Below are 16,547 nucleotides of genomic sequence, written 5' to 3' on the forward strand. Positions count from 1 at the left end.
AGAGTTAAAGTGGGGTTTATTAACCTTTGTTTTTGCCTAAAGGGTTTGGCATCTAGCTTCAAAGGGACTTCATGTTGGAAAAGGTCCTCCCTATAAGCCTTCAAATCATCATAGGACCAAGCAAAAACATGCTTATATTTTCTCAATAAGGTCACAAGTTTTGACCTAATATCGATACTCAACCTTTTTCCAATAAATACCTTCCTTGGGGATGTGTCAGTACCCAGATTGACTTCTTCTAGATCTTCATCCTTAGGTGGGACACTTTTCATGATGTTTCTATCATTTGCATCAAATATTCTTTTTAATGCAACCAATCCATTAGGAATTTTATTTGTTCTTAATTGAATGACCTCACTGCCAAAAATAGTCTATTTGTCATCTACAACTTGAACAAATGAGTCACGGTCAATTTCTTGGGATTCATAACCATCTATACACTATAAAAAAATTAACAAATCAACATCATATTGAAAGGCCTACTAGTTAGTCACTTTATTGGGTACTAATGGCCTGGTCTTTATTTCTACCTCTGATATACATGCAAGTGTCATATCAGATTCTCTCAAGGCAACATTGGCAAGAAAGTATGTCGTTATTACTTCTTTCCACCCATTCAATTGGAATCAAGAGTGTCCCAAATAGCCTTCCTATATTTCTTTAACCTCTTGTTCTTTGAATATTACTTTGATCTTAATTGGGATATAATAAGTTTTGAATCTTCAATTGCTTTCAATATCTTTATTCCATGTTTCTTAGCAATATTAAGCCCTAAAAGCAAAGCTTCATATTCTGAAATGTTATTAGTACATTCAAAACTTAATGAAAATGAATACTTGAAAGTTTTACTACTTGGGGATATAAATAAAATTCCTACACCTGACCCTTCCTTAGAGCATGCTCCATTAAAATACATTTTCCATAAACCTTGTTGATCAGATTGTAGCTCAAGACCAATTCCCTCCATATTTTTCAACAATATTAATGGTTGATCAACCCTAAAATTGTTAATTTTTACATAAAAAAAAAACACAAGTTCATTTGGAGGAACTCCTTCTATCACCACTAGAGACCTAGTTTCTCTATAAATTTTCACATCACCCCCATTCATAGGGATTGTAGCGAATGAAAGATCCAATTGCATGTGACCCCCCATTGCCTTGATAGTAGCATACCATATTGAGGAAGAATGTTAGCCACAATCAAATCCATCCTATAGGGTGCTTTAGGGTGTACAAAAAATCTTAATTAAAGGTTCGTAATTACCCCACAAACTGGGATCTCCCTATTATCCATAGCATATTATTTCCCATAGGCACTGTCAACCCACAATCCCAACTGTTTCATTATACCCAAAGGAATTATGTTAATAGCTACTCTTGAATCCAACATGTAATTCCTCACTAACTTATTATTAATGACAAGTGTAATATAAAAAGGGTCTACTTGGGAAGGGGTTCTGTCAACCATTGTCCCTAAGTAAACCTCAGGAGTCTTCATGAGTTTGATTAACTTTTTATATAGGTGTATATCCTCCATTATCAGTTTCAACCTTATTTGATGGTCTTAAAGTGTTGGCTATCATTGACAAATCAACATTTATATGATCTTGCACCTTCATTAACTCAAGAAATGGAACTTAAAATTTTACTTGATTCAATGCTTGACCCATATCAAAGCTTAGTAAATTGATCATATTAGAGAATGAAGAATACTTACATGCCTCTATTAGGAATCCCACAAATACTAAGAGGGGGGGGATGAATTAGTATTTAACCAGTGAGTAGAATTTCTTGAATTAAAACATGCAGAACATATTATAATAGTGTACCAGTATGCAAGAATAATGCAATAAACAGAATTAAGAACATCCACATGAAAAGAACACCATAATACAAGGTTTTAACGAGGAAACCCAGTGTGGGAAAAACCTCGGTGGGATTTGTAACCCACAATATTCACTAACTGGCCAATAAGAGAATATTACTTACAATAGGGGCCTGCACATGTAGGAAGGCCAACTGCCTAGAGCTCACTACTCAATGGGAAGTCTCACTGACTTACAATGAGGATTATACAAATCCAATATCTTGTACTGCTTTACAATGGCATCTATAATGCCTAATCTAGTACCGGTTGCTGCTCTGCTTCTTACATAAACCCTTGGCCTATATTTCGCATAATAGGTCTGCCTAATAATTTTCCTTAATGCTCTCTCACACTTTTTTTAAATGTCTACAATGATCTCTCTTATATATAAGTGTAATTTTACAATTTGCCAAGTCAGCTTACAAAGTTTTTACAATAATAAACAAAATATAATATAACAAAATCCTGTCGGCTTCTGTGTTGGTATACTTCTTTTCTTTGTGCCAGTGTTGGTGTCCTGAGTGCCGGTGTAGAGTGTGATCTGCTGATGCCGATATAATGCCTTTGTTGGTGCCATAGGATTGCAAGGTTGCCATCAATGACAAAACCTTCAATCACATACAATGTCTCATTAGAGTGTGCATATGCCAACAATCTCCCCCTTTGGCATTGATGGCAACACTCATGAGAAATTTCAAAAATGTATCCAAAAATGTGAAGTCCAAAAATGTTACCAAAAATGTGTGTGCTCCCCCTGAGCATATGATTCCTATGATATTGAACTTTCTCATCCCACTACTCCCCCTTTGGCATCAATGACAAAGGTTGTCAAGATGTCAGTATAGTTTGTAGTTTCAACCTTGTAACTGGGTAGTTACAATTTGAAAAAGATCTCCCAAAATGAAGTTTATACTATCCATAAACTTCTTGCTATCCTTTATTGTTGTCTCTGTTCTCTTCACTATACCGGTGAGATGCTGCAAATGCTCTACGGTGTTTTTTGTCCCTATATTAGTGCCTCAGATACTTCCTTCCATAGTGATGCTAGATAGTCCAATCTTGGACTTAGTTTTAATCTCAAATGTTTTGCCTTATTCACTATTCTTTCTCTCTCTCTTTCCAATTTAAGTAAATCTTCTTCAAAATTTGTTATCTTCTCCTCAAAAACTGATAGTGTATCAGGTGAGTTAACAAAATTATCTGCAAGTTTATTGATCTCATCCTGTACCTTGCTCATTTTTTTGTCTATATCTATAGTCAAAAAGTTTGTCTTACAGCTCTTTCAATAAATTACACAATTCTGGTAGAAGTGTGTCAAAATCTCTGTTACACTTCTTTATTTGTTCATCAAAGAATTTTTGTTTTTCAATTTCTACTTTATCTTTCAATGACTCTTCCTTTATTTTCTCAATGTTTTATGTGATGTATTTACACAATGTATCAAGTTGTCCTAGAGAATCTTTATTATCTATATTACAGTTAGGAGCAATTACCTTCAAAATTGGTATGGTATCATCAATTGCCTTGTAAGCTTGTGAGTTGCAGTCTGTTATCTTTTTTATTGAATCTAATAGTACCTCAGTCACCTTAGTTGATTTGTAGCCTGATGATGAACCAACATTCTGAGTACCATCAATGGAAGTAACCAAGCTTGTATTGACCTCTGGTAGGTCTGTTTGTGTCTGCATTTCTTTAAGCAATGGTTTTTCTATTTCTCTAGTTACCGGTGGCACTATTTCCTTATGTTGTTGTTGTTGTTGTTGTTGTTCCTATTCTGGAGCCTTTTGCTGTATTTTTTTTTCTATTTGTTGTATTGTCTCAGTCTGAGTGTGAGTCTCTACCTTTTTTTCTTTGTTATCTACCAGTTTCTCCTGTGTGTTTTCAGTTTGCTCAGCTACTGGAGGCTCACTAGCCATGTCAGTCTTATCAGTTGTATCTTTGTCTACCACTATGTTGATCCTTTGAGTATCAACATCCAAAGTATATAAGACTTTAGGATTAGGATTACCATCCTCTACATCCATACTCTCAGCTATCAGTTGATCTTTTGTAGCTATTGTTTTTACCAGTGGAGTAATCAAAGGAGGTGGGGGTAAGTTGTCTCTAACCTTAATACTAGGTGGTCCACCAACTTTACCTTTACCCTTGTCTCTATCTTTCTGATAAACTTTTATGGGTTTGGGGTTCCTGTATTCTTCTTGTTTTTCTTTTTCAACTAGGAATATATCCCATCCATTTTCTATTTCCTCAATCACCTCATTAACTCTTCCAATCATTAAAGCAATGTGTCGGTGTGCAGTGGAAAATACTGACCGGTTGGCTTGAGCAATTAGGTCATCAATTTTTTTGGGTGAATTTACCAGATAAACAACAAGTAACTTTTCAATTTTTATTTTCTTGGCCAGTTCTATTACTGCTTGACTTCTTGCTTCCAGTCTCTTAAATAGTTCATCTGGAATTTCATTTACTACTTCCATCAAAAACTTCTTATACATATCCATATGCAATATATCACTATTTTCAACTTGTTCTTTTTCATCAACTGTTAAAGTGTCATATATTTTCTCTATATTTTTCAATTTACCTTCCTCTATAATTTCATTCAGCAGTATATCAAGAGGGGCCAAGTCTTTGTTTGTCCTCTTCTTCTTTTTGGGTGTCAGTTTCTTCTTCTTTGGTGTAGCCTTTCTTACCAGAGATCTCACTGCTTGTTGTTTTTTGTCTTGTCCTCCTAGGTGAGGGTGTGGTTTCCGGTGAGGGATCTCTTTTCCTTACAACTCTTTTGAAAGTTGCAGGCATGTCAATCCCTGAAGAAGTACCTACTGGTGATAGGTGAGTTTCAGGTTGTGGAGCTGTTAACTCATCCTCTGTTATACCAGTTTTCTTCAACACATCTTCTTTGATGGCCTTTGCTTGTCTGGAACCTTTCCTTACAACTGCCTCAACCTTTTTCTCTCTTTTCTTTGATTATATTTGGCTTTCAATAGTTTTGCACTACCAAATATTTCTTCCTTAGGTTCTTTGGGGGCTTCTAGAAGTGCTTTAGCATATGTTTCAATTATATGATCATTTGTTTCATAGACCATCTCGGTTACCCAAGCTGTCCTAGGGATGACTGCTTCCATCCAAATTTCATCCTTCTTGATTACAAAGCATATTTCATCTTTGTATTTGTCAACAATCTTTTATGATAACCTGATTCTTTTCTTCATTTTGGCCTTTAATGCTTGAAAGATGTCATGAATATTATTTTCCTTGTTTTCTCCCATGTTATTGAATAGTTCTATTAACTGTTTACCTACCAATATATCATATCCAAGTTCTTTGTAGCCTATACCAGGAACCTGTTTGGTTATATGTAGCATTAGACATACTAACAGATTTCTAAACCTGAAAGTTCCTTTCTTATCCTTCTTAATCTTTCCAAGGTTGTCAATTAATTCATCCTTTAACCACTCACATATATCAATCTTTTCATTATCTGTGACCATATCATAAGAACTCTTAATGCATAAACTTGAAACTGAATTGAGTCTATTTGCATGAGTAGCTTTATACCTTAATATCATGCTGATAAATCTCACATTAATGTCTATTACACCATTAACTCTTAGGGACCTTTTCTCGAATGTTGCACCAGTTAGGTTTGTAACTAGGTCATTGGATACCTTCTTGGTTTTATCTGGCCTCTTACCGATGGTTGGTAACCCTGTGATGGCTTTCACAGCTTCCTTAGTGATTTTGTGGACTGCATATAACCAGAAAAATTCACCATGTACCCTACTTAAGACTATCCTAATCACATCCTTGGGGAATTTAGGAATGCTAAGGATCTTTGTAAATCCTAGGGTTTCAATGATCTTGTGTTCATCTTTTACATTGCCGGTTTGATCACATATCACAGTTTTAAACATGGTTTTAATCTCTTCATCTCCTAGTTCCTCAATGTTGCAGTGGATGTAAATTCTGGGGTCTTCAACATAGACAACTCCCTTAGGAATTTGAGAAAAAGCACCTAAGGTATCATCTTTCTTTGCTACCTTGGGAACTAACTGAAATACGGGCCTAGGTCTTTTTATCACTTTGACACTAGTAGGGTTTGCTATATATTCAACTGTAGAGGTGGTTGCCATGATAAAATACCTTTTACTGCTTTTGGGATGGATGAATGCTTGGAGTTTTCTTGCCTCTTGCTTGAAATGCCTTAGCTCGGAAATTTTGTGCTCTTCGTAGGTTTGAAATCTCAGTGAAATGAAATGGAGCCAAAACCTCAATTTTATAGTGTCTTTTTGACATCTACCACATTAAATGCATGTCGGTTAAGTATTCACTTAACATTATCTGCCAAAAAAAAAGTAATTTCCAACTTCTTATCTCTTAACCAAGGGAATAATAGCACATGTGTCATTAGACTGCCAAACCCTCAAGGAAAATTTCTTCAATTAGATGAAGAACTTCCTACCGGTGGAGCACTGCTCTGTCCTGCCAGTGAAGCATCACTCTATCCTTCTGGTGAAGCATTGATTTGTTCTACCGGTGGAGGAGTATTCCCAATATTTAGATCAGCTTTTCTAATCCATTGTTTTGATAATTCTTGCTTAACCTCTTCAACTTTTTCTTTACCTTTCAAGCTAGAACTTTTGTTGTCTACTGGTGTTCCTTTACTTCTACAGAATTTTGCAATATGCCCAATCTTGTTACATGCATAACAAGTTACATTATTCTTCTGAATAGCTTTCTCATAACCTATGTTGGTTTATGTTCTGCATTGATTAGATAAATGTCCAAATCTTCCACAAACATAACATCTCACATTCATTCTGCAATGTTTAGAGTTGTGACCAACTTTTTTGCATTTAGAACATTGATTGGTGGGTGTGTTGATATTTTGATAATTTCTAGATCTACAATCATTTTCTCTATGACCATACTTATTATAGTTAAAGCATTTTCCATTGAATTTATAAGCATTAGGTTGTCTTACCGGTTTGCTGTGATCCTGAGTATTTGCAGTACGGGAACTTTCACCAACTTCAAAGCCAATTCCAGAAGTGTCACCTTTAGGTTTTTGATTCTTCAGCAAGGTGCCAAGTTCCTTTGAGCTTTTCTTGAATTTTTCTTTATGTTGATTTGCAGTTTCTAGTTCTCTTTCTAAGACTTCTTTCTGTCTCATTAGTTCATTTGAGTCATTTTGATTATGCATCAGATCTGTCTTCAACATGTCATTTTCATAGCTAAGTCTTGTGTTCTCATTTGCTACATCACTTAGTCTTCTGGTCAATTCTTCTTCATTCTTCTTCCTATCCTCAATCTCTTTGCAAAATCTCATAGTCATATCCTGCATCTCATTCTTTGTTGTCATGTTCTCTTGTTTCAACTTGCTTATCATATCATTAAGTGATTCCTTTTCATCATTCTCATTTTGCAATTTTTCACAAAGTTCTCTTCTCTTATTTCTTGCAATAGTAAAATTTTCTTGAAGTGCCTAAATGATATCCTGAGTTGCCCTTAAATCATCTTCTAGTTTGATATTTTTCAATTTCTCTGCATCAAAGTCTGAAAGAGCTCCTTCAAGTTGCTTCATCAGATTCTCCATCTTTACCGGTGTCAAGATCTTCCTCAAGTTGTTAGGCTTCTGAAAATAGAGGACCAAGCTCTGATACCAATTGTTAGGAATCCCACAAATACTGAGAGGGGGGGGTGAATCAGTATTTAACCGGTGAGTAGAATTTCTTGAATTAAAACATGCAGAACATATTATAATAGTGTACCGGTATGCAAGAAATAATGCAATAAATACAATTAAGAACATCCACATGAAAATCACACCATAACACAAGGTTTTAATGAGGAAACCCGGTGTGGGAAAAACCTCGCTGGGATTTGTGACCCACAATATTCACTCACTGGCTAATAAGAGAATATTACTTACAATAGGGGCTGTAGGAAGGTCAACTACCTAGAGCTCACTGCTCAATGGGAAGTCTCACTGACTTGCAATGAGGATTATACAAATCCAATATCTTGTACTGCTTTACAATAGCATCTATAATGCCTGATCCAGTACCGGTTGCTGCTCTGCTTCTTACATAAACCCTTGGCTTATATTTCGCATAATAGGTCTGCCTAATAATTTTCCTTAATGCTCTCTCACACTTTTTTTAAATATCTACAATGATCTCTCTTATATATAAGAGTCATTTTACAATTTGCCAAGTCAGCTTACAAAGTTTTTACAATAATAAATAAAATATAATATAACAAAATCCTGTCGGCTTCTGTGCTAGTATACTTTTTTTCTTTGTACCAGTGCTGGTGTCCTGAGTGCCAGTGTAGAGTGTGATCTGCTAATGCAGGTATAATGCCTTTGACAGTGCCATAGGATTGCAAGGTTGCCATCAATGACAAAACCTTCAATCACATACAATGTCTCATTAGAGTGTGCATATGGCAACAACCTCTAATTTTGGAAGCTTCTCCTTTTCTTTAGAAGCTAGTGGTGTTATATCATATGAGGAATGGTTGTCCTTATACAACTTGTCCTCCTTTTTAGAATCATTTAGAATGTTGAATTGAACCTTCTTTTGATTTTGAGCCTAAGTCCTTTTAGTATTTTGGATCATCTACTCAAGCTAATGTGTTGTTTTGATAAATAGGCTTCCAAGTTTTCCTTGTTCTCCACCTATCATCCTATTCCTCATATTATAATCTCATCATTTGTAGGTCTTCTGAGTCCTAGACTTGAATCTTCATGAAAAAGAGAAGAAATTTTTTTACCAATATTTACTAAGTTATCATCATCAGAGAAAACTTGTTGATGATAAGCATCATTCCTATGCCTTTTATGTATTTACAACAATTTCATCCCCATCTTCCTTAGAGGTTGCATCACTATTCCTTCCATAACGCATAGAGGATAAAATGTTTATGGAATTATAATCTTGGACATATTCATCATTAGTATCTTCTTCCATCACATCAATTCCTTGCAAGGATTGGGATATTACACATTTGTCTAGAGAATTAGGCAATTGACAAAAAAGACACCAAGGAGTTTCATCAGTATAGTGAACATTTGAGTGTTTCAATGGGTTAGGAGTTTCCCTAATTTTAAATTCCCTTGAATTATTTGGCAAGGGCCTACCATCCTTCCAATTTGTATTATAAGTCATAGTATGCAAAGTTTGACTCTCATACCTATAAGGATTAGTCCTTTCCTGGGTGACCCCCTTTTCATTCTTTGCAATCTTATGGTTTATATCCCTTAATTGTTTCATCACCCTATCAAGTATGTCATCATCCTTTTTTTGTCTTACTTAATAATTCTTAGGATTCTACAAAATTTTAACTCCTTCCCTCTTTCCAACTATACCATAAGCCTTCCTATTGTTTTAGGAAACCTTGAAAGCTTCTCTCAAGTCGGGAAGGTTCTTATTTCTCAATTCATATCTAGTTTTGGGGTCATACGCATTGACATACAAATTCAAGCATATAGGATCTGAGGGCCTTATATGATGTGGGATTATATTAAAAAACTTAATAAACCTTGTGTTAAAACATGTCACTGACTCATTACTACCCTTTTGAATACTTGTGAATTCATTTAAAGCAAAGCTAGGGTCATAATGGTCACCATATTGCTCCTTGAACATGTTTTTAAATTCCCTCCAAGAATCAATAGAGTTATCAAGTAAACTCATATACCAATCCCTAGCATCATCTACAAGAGATTGCATAAAAATATTCATTATAACATCCTCATTTTCCAACACATAATTACCAACAAAATTTTCAAATACCCTTAAATGATCCTCTCTCGATAAAGAATTATTCATTGAAAACTTAGGAACTTGTAGTCTGACCTCATTGCTAATCAGGTTAGGGAATCTTGGAATCCCATTAAAATTCAATCGCCTATACCTATCCACTTGCATAGGATCCCTAACAAATGGATTTACCCTTTGAAGATCCTAATGGAGGCCCTAATTTTGAGATTTTTTCTATTGACCTTGTTGTTGAAACTGATGCCCAACCTAGACTTGAGGTATTTTTTGTTCTATTTAAGGTTGTCAAATAAGGACTTGTTGCCAATTCTGATTTTGGAAGTTTTGTTGACTAGCAAATGGATTATATCCCATGTTTTGTAGCCAAAAGTAGTCATACCCATACTTTGTGATACTTGAGTCATAGGAAGGGTTGTGGAATTTAGGGGCACAAAGAAGGCTTGAGTACTAAGTGGCACAGTGAAATTAGTGTTTTGAGTCATTCTAAAGGCTTGTGTAGATGTGGAACCCTAAGTGGAATACGTAAAATTATTAAATATTAGCTATTTTTGGGTAGTGGCTCCAACTAGGGTAGACATGGTTGATGAAGTAAAGGTCAGTGTATTTGATGGTCTAGCTTGGATAGTCCCCATACAAGAAGTAGTTTGGATCAAAGGGCTAGTTGTGCTAGTATGGATTTGCAAATTCTCTCCAAAACTTACCCTCGGATTTAAGGTAAGTAATTGTTGAGAGAGTCCCTCCCTTTCCTTTTCTAATCTGATTATCTCCACCTAACCTTTTAAAGATTGAATTTGCATTCTAATCTCATCATCTGTCAGTTGAGGGGTAGAAGTAGAGAAACTATTAGCATACGTATACTGTGGGACAATGGGAGAGCTGGTTTTTGGAAATTGATTCCCAATTATGTTTTGGACTTGGGTTAGCTATTGAGTTAAAAGATTATGATCTCGATGGGGAACAACCAATTGGGTGCCCATATTTTGATGTTATCACTGGGTCATAGAGAGAGATTCATTAGATTGTTGCAATCATCTAGTCAACTCAAAGGATTCTATAATATTAAGAACTACACTATCTGCAATCATAGAATAGACATTCATACTCTCTTTCATGCTTTAAGTAACTTCAATACCCCCTTCAATTGTCCCCATAGGTACTTTTGGAACATCCTCTCATTTATATCTCCCACTGGTCTTTGTTCTATATTTGATGTGGAAACATGCTCCTGAATCATAGTAGGAGTGTTTCAAGGTGTAGACATGTTTGGCTATCTTGGCACCCAAGTTTGATTTGGAATTTCTTGATTTGTATATCTTTATGATTTTTTGGGGCTCTAGTCTTTACCATTCCCCGATAAAGAGAAAATAAAATTCTTAAGGATCTTGATCTAGTTGGTTCAGAGATGTAGTGAGTCACTGCCCTTAGGATTAGGGATAGAAGTAAGGTGAAATTTAGTTGGGATAGTAAATTAATTTCAACCCTTAATCCTTTTTTCCAAGATTCTTATCAATCCTAATCAATACAAAGTCTGTGATTAATCATATAGGTTGGGGATGAAGCAACCTTTTAACTGCATCATCAATTTCTTGTGCCTTATGCTCTTCCTCAACTAAAACCATATTAACCCTCATATAATCCACAAGACTTATTCTATTATCCTAGGTAGTAGTACTAAGATGAGAGAACAAAACTGTGAGCTCCTCTTGCCTCCAATTAGTTGCAACTTGGGCAACTAGTAAATCATGATTATGAGGTAACACCATTGTGTTGAGTCTTAAAAAACCAATATTTACTTGTTCAATTCCCCAACAAAGTTTCCATTTTGTTGGTGTTTCCAACTAATGTCTCCAAATAACCTCTTTGAGAAGCCAACGTCAATGTTCAAGGGTTTGGATGAGTGACCAATCGACAAGATAATAACTAGGGATATGGAACTAATAAAATCCTCTACACTTCAAGCTTTGTTAGACCTAGGTGGGTGTCTATTTAATAGTACTTTTACAATCCTACTTGTCTTCTTATAGTATTGTAATAGCTATGCTCTCAGTACATGAAGTAAATCAGAGAAATATTTAACTTTTATGGACATGGCTTCTTCACCTAACTTGTGTACTTTGAATCACTTGAGAGTCAATCTATCCTACTACTGAAAACAAATTTAAAATAAAAATTTATTGTGAGTAATGATAGATTTTCTTTCTTTCCAAGTGACAAGGTTAGAAATACATAACATATGACCAATGCCTATTCATTGGGCTAGATGAACCATTATTACAATATAAAACATGTGTATACTACAAAATTTCTTGCCTTGTATAACTAAAACCTGATATTAGTCATAGCATAAAATGAATTATCTAGTTGCATCCCAACCAAGTATGATCTCTACAATTTTTTTTGTGAACGGATAAAGAAATTTAATCTCCTACTTTAGAAGAAGCTAAGACTCATGCATAATCAACAACACAGTACAGAGGTAAAATAAAATAAAAACCCTTGATTTATTGATTAAACAAGATTTTGGAGCACAAATGATGAGAACAACTTGAAAACCATTAAATTTGATTCCAAGATGTTTTTGTAACTATATATTACTTCATATATCCATTGCAAAAAGATTACATATAGGACATGAAACTGGAAAATAGTACTGTATTGCAGATGCTATGGACTTTTAGTATAAATCTTCATCCTTAGTGAAAAATTCTCAAAAAGACTTGAGTAATACTTCTAATCTCAACCTAAAGAGTCGACACAAGTCCTTGAATATCCTTTTATATAAAAATAAGGATGCAACAAGCTTTGGGCCTTTTATAATCTCAAAAGGTATTAGGTGACTTCCTAACAGATTAAGACAAACCTTTTTGGATTTTTTGATAGGGACAAACATTCTCCTTCTTTGCTCTACAGGTAGTTGTTGTTATAGATGGTCTGGAACACTTATTTTCTTCACATGAGCTCTCTTATCAAGTTAGAGGGTCACATAACCCTGTAGACCTATTGAATACATATAAACAGAGAGTAGCTTACCATATGCTTACAAAAGATATACATTAAGAAGAGAAAATATAAGTCAAAATTCTTTGAAACTATCATAAACATGCCACCTAATTAAAATTAATATCCCTTTACATCTATTCATACTGAGAAACCAAGAAAAGGCAAAAATTCAAAAAAGGTAGGTAATAATAGCTAACTACTAAATTCAAAATTCAAAATTATAGAAATAGAGAGAGAAGAATTAGAGAGCCCCGAATCCATTTTTCTTATATTGTTGAAGTCTCTGAATATGTTGCTTCTAGTCTTCATCATCTATTGAAGTCCTTGATATCTCAATTCTAGTCATCCCACTATCAAACTTTGATAGTGCATTAAAGTAGGTCCTCAACTTTTTCAATATCTGTGTTTTGTTAGCAAAAATATCAATCAGCATGGGATCTAAGGTAGTCTTGATCTCTACCTTCTAGTCTTATTTTGATGTCAAGTGATAAGATATAGGAAGCATGATAGCTCTGACTTGATCTTCTAAGTATATATCCTATGAGTGATGAAAACTTGTTTCATCACATTATTCCCTGATATGAAACTCATCATATTCTCATGTAGATGGGGAGGGAGAGGTCTAACCAAAGCAATTTTCAGCATTGTGATTGTCTTGCTCAAATAAGACAGAGAGCAAGCAAGAAATCTCTACCATCTCAAGTTCTTCAGATAAAACCACAAAATTTCCCTGTGCTCATCCATTGTTGCATCAACATGATCAATACTTTCATCAAAATTAGATTCTAACAAGGCCCATATCATTTCTCTGACTTCCCTCTTCTCCATTCTTGAGGCATCCAATCTCAACTAGTCAATTTTGTTATTAATTCTTGAAATTCCCACTCTATCCTAAGCTACATCCCTTCTTAATATCACACCCTCCTCGGAAGAATATTCTTGTAAGCCAGGAGGCTTGTATTTTGGCCTTGGATATAACTTCTCCTCAAGTTGCTTCACTCTCTCCCTTAGGATGTGAAGTTCCCCATCAATTTTGAGTGCCACCTTATGGGCAAACTTAGCCATATGTATTGTCATATCTATGGCCTTTGTCGCAAAAGTATCTACCACTCCCTTAAAAATTAGACTTGCAAAAGTTTCTATCCATTTCCTTACTTAGTGCAAGTCTTTGTGTAACTGGATGCAAGCACCAAATAGCTAGTTGATCCAAGTGATCATTAAAAATAGTGCCAAAAAGCAATTTATGCCTCTATTTAGGATCCATAGATTCTAGATCAATATCATGTCTTCTTCTAAGGGAACCAATTGCAATGGCAGAGGAGATATCCCACCCTTCAAGAAGAAGCACACCACTTCTCTTCACCACATGCCTCCCCATTTTAGGGGTCACGGCAACTAAATCTTCCTTTGCACTTCTCAAAAGTTCATCCTTGAATCTAAGTCTCTCTTCCTCCACCAAAAGATCAAGTTGAATAAATTTCCTTCTTTACATTTGATCCATCATATTCCTTATCATAAATAGTTGAAACTCCCTTGTATGGATAAAATAATCACTCATAAATTCCTCATAGGCATTAAGCCTTATATCATCAATGACGTCCCCACACTTGAATTCATATAGGGCCCATTCTTGAGAAGGGTCCTCTATCCTCACACCAAGTCTATTGTCAAATATATGTGGGGGCATAGGTGCCTCACCTTGGAAGTCAAAACCTTAATAGGGATGAAAAGAAATTTCTCTACCAGGAGACAAGGTATGTAGAGGAGTTATAACCCTCGGACTTTCCAGAACATGATGGGGTTTTCCACTTGAGGAAGAGGATGCAACCATAGTCTTCTTCATGACAGCTTCAGCAAGTAACCTTGGTGGTTGAAGGGGCTCTTGAGATGGTGGTTGAAATGTCTCAGCAATGGGAGAGATAGATGATGGTTCCTCAATGCCAGGTGGAGGAGATAATGGAGGGGAAGTAGGGCTAATATGAGAAACAATAGACTAAGGAGAATCAAGTTCCTTCTATTCCACTTATTGAACATGGGGTTGTACCACTCTAGGCCTTTGATGGGGAAAAGGCATCTGATCCGCATCTATATAAGCACTGAAAATACTTTCCATCCTTGCTTTTGGTATTAGGAGTAGTTCCCATGCAGGGGAGTATGAACCATCGACTCTTCTTTTCTAGTACTCCTCATACTATATTTTGTACCATTTCTTTTTTATCTTCAACACCTCTCTATAATCAAGAGAATTCCTTATGATATCTTCCTCATCATCTTATTGATATTTTTGGGTGTTTACTTTCCCAAGTTCCTATACAAACTGTATGAAGGAAAATGTGATGACCAAAATGAATAAATGAAGATCAAAAGACCCACATACCAATGAGACTCTTGGTGAAAGTATAAACTAATTGAACTAGTTTAACTTCCCAAGGGGTGCCCCATTGTTCTCTATCTCACAGGATCCCTAAAGCCAATGTTTTTCTCTCAGATCATTGAGCAAATGACTTAGGAATGACAATTTCAAGAATGAGTGATATTGTGATCTACATGCATGAATGCACTCTAATATCTATATGATGTGTTAAAAATATGATGATTAAGTTAAGATGAATATAGTGATATGATTAAAGATTAACAAATTATCCTAACATGATATACTAGCCTAGCATGAATATTCTATGATATGAAAAATGCTTCTAAATGCTATGATGATGTTTTAACAAAGAGAGGCTAAAATGCTTAGAAAATTAGGCTATAATGTAGATACATAAAAACTTGGATATGAAAAATGAAGAATGAGAGCTCTATTTTTAGGTAAAATAGAGCAATGGATGGTTAAGATTGAATAATATTAACAAGGGATAGGATTGAAAGTTAATCAATCCATGTTTACAATCTTCACCAATGAAATGGTGACAATTGTCAACAAGAGGTTGCTTGAGAGGAGATGCAAGAGGCAATAAATGCCTGAGAAGACATGAAGGTTACCTTAGGAGGTAAGGGTTAAGCTTAGGTTAGGGTTATCCAATGGATAAAGCCTTTACCCAAGGGGTAAACTCCTGTGCAAGGGTTCAATGGATAACTATGGTCAAAGCCATAAGTTCTTGATGAGACCCTTGAGTCAAAAGGATGGTTAAGTTAGAGGAAAGTCTCTAACCAAAGGTCTAAGGTGAGTTAACCAAAAATGGTTATGTAAGAGCCTTTAATAGTTTGGAAGACTTTAGAGGTTAACCATTTGAAGACATAAAGCCTTTAATGGTTATTGAAAACTTTGGAGGCTTTTGAGAAGTGACTTCTTTTTACTTATGAATATGACAATGATTAGGAGATGAATTAGGCTAAATTGGAAGTGATTAAAAGAATCTAGAAGGGGTTTAGGAGGAAAGTGGGAGATGTAGGAAAGGGCAAGTGGGTGGGGGAAAATAGAATTTAATTAAAATAAAATTGATTTATTTCAATTATTGGTTGCAACTTGCATTTGATAGATTTAAATAAATATTGATTTATTTAAATGTGAATTTGAATTTTGCAAGTGGGGGGATTTATAAATAAATTTTGATTTATATATTTGCAAAGGGGTTTTAATAAAATGTGAATTTAATTAAAATGGCTAGGGAGGGGGTATTTAATTAAATGGTTTGGATAGAAGAAGGGGAATATTAATCAAATCTTTAATTTGAAGAATAGGGATATTAATTAAATCTTAATTTAATTAATTGGAAGAATTAGGGATAATTAAATAAATAAAATTCACTCAATTCATTGTGCAAGTTTTAGGTGTCTACATTTTGCCCCTCTTTGAGTTAACGTGTGACCACATGTTGATTCAAATAAGTTGCTCAATTTGTCATCAAAATTTCTCGATATGATGTCGTTACCAAATTTTTTGATGAT

Source organism: Cryptomeria japonica, chromosome 7 (assembly GCF_030272615.1).
Source record: "Cryptomeria japonica chromosome 7, Sugi_1.0, whole genome shotgun sequence".
Lineage (NCBI taxonomy): Eukaryota > Viridiplantae > Streptophyta > Pinopsida > Cupressales > Cupressaceae > Cryptomeria > Cryptomeria japonica.